This window comes from Rhipicephalus sanguineus, chromosome 11 (assembly GCF_013339695.2).
Source record: "Rhipicephalus sanguineus isolate Rsan-2018 chromosome 11, BIME_Rsan_1.4, whole genome shotgun sequence".
NCBI classification, from domain to species: domain Eukaryota; kingdom Metazoa; phylum Arthropoda; class Arachnida; order Ixodida; family Ixodidae; genus Rhipicephalus; species Rhipicephalus sanguineus.
The window spans coordinates 68,474,383-68,480,916 of NC_051186.1; positions in this window are offsets into that span (position 1 = coordinate 68,474,383).

Consider the following 6,534-nt stretch of genomic DNA (forward strand, 5'->3'; position numbering starts at 1 on the left):
GGAGAGCGTAAAATATGACACAGCCATGAATAGTGTAGTGTAGTAAAGTATAGTATAGTACAGTATAGTATGGCATAGCATAGCAAGGGTGGGAAAGGCAAGTGAGGGTGAAGAGTGATGTGAGGCTAAGAATGATGGAAAGGAGGAGGGAGTGTATAGCATAGTACAGCGGAGGTGAGTGGAAGAGGGAAGTGAGTTGGAGGTCAGAGGCATGGAGGAAGGAATACTAAGGAGAGGCCCTGACGTCACATTCGTGAAGCCTCCACATCGCAAACACCCGCATCGCCTCCTAGCGAGGCGCAGCGAAACATTTCGCGATTTCCGTCGCGACGTTTGCAAGCGCATGCGCGCATCGCGATACTTTGCAGCCTTTTTTTTTTGTTTGTTTTTCGCCGTGCAAGCGGTGTAGCCGATTCACGCGTGCTGCTCTTTCTGTGTGTTCTTTAGGAAAGCTACGCAATGCCCAGCTGTTGCGTATACCCGGTGCAAATCGCGTGCACTGCGAACAGTACCGGGTGTGACTTTTCATGTGTACGTATACGTTTGCTTCATTGCTGATCACTAAGGAATAGTATTTGCGTGCGAAGCTCTCAGATGTGCGCTCTGTACTTGTTACTCATTCTGTCAACTCGGAACACACGTGAAATTTTGTTTTTGGCGTCTGACGCGCCGTACATACCATGCGCTGAAGGCATCGTACGTTTTAGAGGCTGTGTCGTTCAAACGAAAGGGCAATAAACTTTTGTTGTTGTTATCGGACTACGTGATGTATGTATTGTGCGGTGTGCGTTCGTTGCGTGCTTGTGTTTTGTGCGCACTGGAATTACAAACTTTACGTGCACGATCGCGTATACAATACAGCGGTGTCTTCTTTTCGACGTGAAGTTACGTCAACTATAGGTTGGCGTTGCGCCGAATAGCTACTGCGCTCACTCCATATACACGAGCAAATAACCGCTAATCGGGCAATAGATCTGTAAATCGGTCTACGAGAAAGGAAAAGAAAGGCCTAACGCCCAGCAGAACGCGTAAGTCACTGCGAGGTGAGTTCGAATACGATGAGGCAGAGGCTGAATGTTTTTGATTACGGCACGTACCGGTACTTTCTGTACTGTTGCACAAAAACGCTCCGCGAAGAATTTCAGCACGCAGCGCTCGGGCCTGCCACGCACGAACAGCCTGGTAAACGTCTGCTTGCAACATTTTACTGCGTGTGAACCGCACAATACGCGCTAAGTTTACGCCGGGATTACAGATCCGAGCAGACGCGAACCACCGCGGAGAGCACGCCGCGGGGCGTCTGCTGTTTTGTTTGCCCCATATCGGTTTGTTTGCCCAATAAATCTGACGTCACTTCCGCCACACTTTTCGCAATGCATTGGGATACGATAGGACCTCTCCTTAGTTTTTCCTTCCTCCATGGTCGGAGGCACGTAAGCGGTTAAGCGGAGCGGAGGTTCCTCGAGTGCTAAACCATGCCCATCTTCGCCTAGCTTTTGCATCACTTTGCATTTTATGGCCTTCCTTTCAGCTGTGCTGCACATTGACTTTTACGGCTTTAAGCCAGTTGAAGCCACGCATAATATTTCTTTTAATCGGGCGTCGCGAAATGAATGACAACTATGATGTAAGAGAATAATAACAATATCCGAGGTTTTGCGTGCCAAGACCGCGATACGATTACGAGGCATGCCGTAGCGGCGGGGTGCGGAAATTTCGACCATCTGGCGTTGCTCATTCATTTTCCCTCCATCAAAATGAGACAGCGGCGGTGGGGATCGAACCCGCGAACTTAGGATCAGGAGCGGAACCACCGTGCTAGTGCGACGGACCATGTAAAAAAAAAAGAAAGACTATTTCTTCTGTGACATTACAGAAAGGTGGCAAGAGCGAAAGGCACCAAGGCCTGACGGAGGCTCATGCTCCGTTCACAGATTTGGCTGCAGCGAACAGATTACGTGCAGGACAAAAAGAATGTGGAGCATTGCCGTCTAAGAACATAATACAAAAGAACAGCAGAGTCAACTTACATGCAGCAATAACACATATATGCGAAAGTTGGTCACAATGTGCGATTCAATATACTATCTTACATACGAGAACAGCATAACAGAAGACCAGCCAGCGCAATACGTAGGCAGCAACTTCGCTTTAAATACATTTTTTTTTTAAAATTCGGCAGATCCCACGCATTGTGGAAATAGATTTAACGCGAGGCATGCAGTCAGCGAGATGATGTATATGGGGTACTGCTCGGCTTTCAGTCAAGCGTTACGAGATGGATCGACGTGATTTTGTAAGTAGAGTAGTTGTGTGCACATCGTGGACTTAAAAGGCACGTCAACTACACTGGCGTTTAAAGGGCAACTTATGCTCTGACGTAACGTCAGCACTCACGTTAGAGCACAGACGTCATTTTGCCGAAACGAAGTGCACGCTGCGGTGCGATGATGTGAATATCGTACGTAGCATTCGTTAGTGTATTCCTCCGGGGTCGAGCAACGCTTGAATACAGCTTGCTGAGAGGACTGCGTGGCGTATAGAGTTACTGAGAGTGAGTCTGATTTTTATGCCCTTCAGAGAGATTTAGATAAAGTTTCAAACTGGTGCGCCAAATGGGAAATGTCGATAAACGTTTCGAAATATTTAAACATCACCTTTGCAAAGAAACACCAATATAAGGCAAATTAAATACGGTCATTTACGCAGGGTTACGGATTGAAATACTTGGTGTCTTATTTACTTCAGATCTGAGGCGGAATAGGCATGTACAGGAGATAAGAAGAAAGGCACAACGCAAATTGGGCTTCCTACGTCGAAATTTTGAAGAATTACCTAGTAATTTGGAAGAACGGCTTTATTTCAATCACGTACGTTCGGTACTTGAGCACGCGGGTATTGGCTGGGATCCTCACACTCGTGGGTTAGTCGACTTACTAGAAAAAAAAGAAATTCGGAATAAGGCTGTTCGATTTGTTTTGGGGAATTACGACAAAAACCTCAGTATCACTGTAAGCAAGCTCACACTTCACTGGTAGGGATTAGAGGAAAGAACAAAGGGCCGCAGACCCAAATTTTTTCGCAGTGTTTACCATTCGAAAACAGGCATAGACAGAAAAATAAACAAATTACACCACCATCATATATTCCGCCTAGAAGGGACCATGCCTTGCAAGTTCACGAATTTCTTTTTAAAGGTGACACTTTGCGTTATTCATATGTTTGAAGGACCACAAGCGAGGTGGAATGCTCCTCCGTCAAATATTGTAGAAACACAATGTAATGGTGACGTTTACCACGCTTTATATGTAGAAATGAATGACAGCTGATCTAGTGATTTATCTACCCCCCCCCCCCTGCTGTAATGCCTGCAAATGGCGATGCAGGTACTGAATAAATAAATAAATAAATAAATAAAAATAATGAGTACATGTGTAATGTTTACTAGACTGTCATAAAAGGTGAGTCAACACTGCAACCAGAATTGACGTTATTGACGATACACTGACGTCTCCCTTCCGTAGGATCTTTTTCCAAAGCAGTTTCAAGACCTGACGCGGTTCTGTGGTAGGATACTTGACTGCCACGCAAAATGCGTGGGTTCGATTCCTGCTGGGACCTTGATTTTAACAACAAAGCTGTTCTTAGTCTAGGGTTCCCCGTCCGATAGCGTAGCACCGATCACGTGGCATCGCAGTGTGGCGAGAGTGAGGCTCCGTAGGAAGGGGAGGGCTGCGTCGTGCCGAGAGTGGCGAGGGGGAGGCTTGACGGGTGAACCAATGAATGGAGCGCCAGGAAGGGGGAGAGTGAGGCCTTGCGGAAAGAGCGAACCAATGAGAGGCGCGTCAAGAGGGGCGGTGTGAGGCTCAGCGGAGGAATCCAGCCTTTTTGCGAGAAGTGGGTCAGCGAGTGTCTCGGTGGAAGGGGGCGTTGATACCTTGTGAGTTTGCACTTTCATGATAGACAAGATTGCTCCCGAGAAAGATGCCGCCTGGCGGGAGCGTCAGCGAAAGCTAACCCGGGAACAGGCATGTCGTCGCCGAGCCAACCGCGATGTTCGCGCAAGACAGGCCGAAGCTAAGCGCCAACGAAGGGAAGACTTGAAAAACATAGAAGCACGATAGCCTGACGAACGAGCGGTATCATCTCCGCTATTTTCACAGTGCTCGCTAAGTGGAGCTGGCTGGATGCTTCTTTATTTGCATTAGTCGTGTCAACACGGCTGATGCTGCATTTCCTTCACGCTCTCGCGTTTAAAGTGCCAATGTCTGTTGTCGCCGTTCCTGGGTTGATATAAACTGTGAATCACCTGCGGCACATACCAGCACGGCCCGTGGTACACGGGTATGTGCCCCATGTGACTGCAGGAAAGGGTTTCACGACGTACGAGACAGAAATTCGTGTTATTCATGTCATGACAGCGAAGTCATATTCATCATGCGCTCCGATGCGAATTCTGGTCCATACCAAGTTAAGGTGGCGACTACGAGAGCACCCAGACGTAGGCCGCTAGATAGATAGCTAAATAAATAGAGAGAAACGCTCAAAGTGTCTTTGGTTCGCTAAGAAATGCTTCGCATTTAAAAAGCAGGGTATGACTATTGTCGAAGTGTTCCCCTAAAAGACAAAATCAAGCTCGCGCAAATCACCTATTTTAGTTCGAAGACCAATGCTCGGTGGGTCATGTCATGTACTCACAGCAGTATACGTGTCAATGCTCTACAGAATGTTGCTAAAAGTGAAAAAAAGAAAGGTCCGCTTTCATTTTTTTTTCGCCTCTACATTCGGCGAACACACTGAGGACAGCGCACACACGCTAAACGCGATCGCTGTGACGCACACGAGGCTGAGTGACACAAGTGCTCTCGGGTCGCAAAGGTCAATTGGTCAACGCGACCTCGTTGCTCGTCGGCGTCGTGTGATCGACACCGCAAGCTGCCGTCGCTTCGTGAGCATACGAGTCTTCTTCGTTCGATCACGATTTTACACGCGGCGTACTTCTTTTCCAACGAAAAGAAAAACATCAAATAAACAATAAAGCGGTCTTTAATTTCAGTTCTCGTACACCGGAAATGTAAGTGAGCACGCTTATGCTTCTTCACAAAATAAAATACTCTTGGTGGTTAGCTGACACCTCTGTTACCCCAGCCTAAACCCGACGGACGCGTGTCAAGCGTGCGGAGAAAGAGCTACACTGCGGCACATGCTTTGGGAATGGGCCCGGAAAGTTAATGTCGCTGCCGCTACTCAATTCGCGACGCAAAGTCCGAGCTCAACTGTCGCTGCTGCCGCCGCGAGTGCGGTCGCTGCTGCGGATCGCCTCCGCCGGCGTCGCTGCCACTAGGAGGTGGCATTCACCTGCGACGAGCTGGCCGACAGGCTTTGGGCCGTCCCGCAAGCCGAAGATGCCGCCCGGGTCCAAGGGCATCGAGCCGTCACCTTCGGCACCGCCGTCATCATAGACGGAGGGCGGGACGGGACAGGGGTTAATCCCCTCTTCCCCCCGCCCCGCCAGCCGAAGGAAACTGCCGGACTAACCTTAAATAAAATTTGTTATTTCATTCATTGGTGGTTAGCTCTCGTCATGATCTGCTTGTTTTCTGTGGCTCTACTCGCCTGTTTGTGCTGCTTCGATGTATATTCACGATGTACCTATAGTTGCCTCAGTGCAGTTGCAGCTATACAACAGGCGTATTTCTCAGGAAACGGCGCCGCAACGGATACCACCGCTTGTGCAGCTTTGCTACCCGCTTAAAAATTTCCGAGGATGCTTAGTTATGTCTGAGAATGCGAAAGCGAAAGCCTACTTGGATATTCTGTTGATGTGCTGTTGAAGTTCCGTCTGATGTGCTGAACCTTATGATGAACGCTCTATTGACGTGTTGTTGAAGTTTGTGTTCAACTTAGTGTTGATGTCCTATCGAACTTTGTGGCTGTATGTCTGTCGGGCTTTATATTCAAGTTTCGGTAAACTTTATGTTGGGCTTCTGAAGAACTTCCCATTGACGATCAAATACATTCTTCTGACATTTATGAAGTGTTATGTTGACGTTTGTAGAACTTTAAAGTGTCATTCTCTGCCAGAGTCGCGTGGAACAGATGCTGTACTACAATCGCGTGCGTGCATAAACGTGTATGTACTACGTAATCTGTCAAAGCATTTTCTATTTATTAAGTTGCAACGAATTAGGACCACGTCAACTGTACTGTTTACTTGCGTCTTCTAAGGCGAAAGCGTTAGATGCCTCACTGCACACGAAAATTGACCGTCGGCGTCCCGCGTCAACGGCGTGATGCAAAAAATCATCATCACATGATGACGGCACATGATGACGTCACATCATCACGTAATGACATCACCATGTGACATCATCATGACGCAGCAGATCGCCAAAATGTGTGACGCCATCATGATGTCACTATGACGCCATCATGACGTCGCATAACGAGACGTCACGTGATGACGGGATCACATGACTTCATCGCTTGGTCAAACAGGGACGATCACAAAACAAGGTGAGGTGCAGAAAGCTA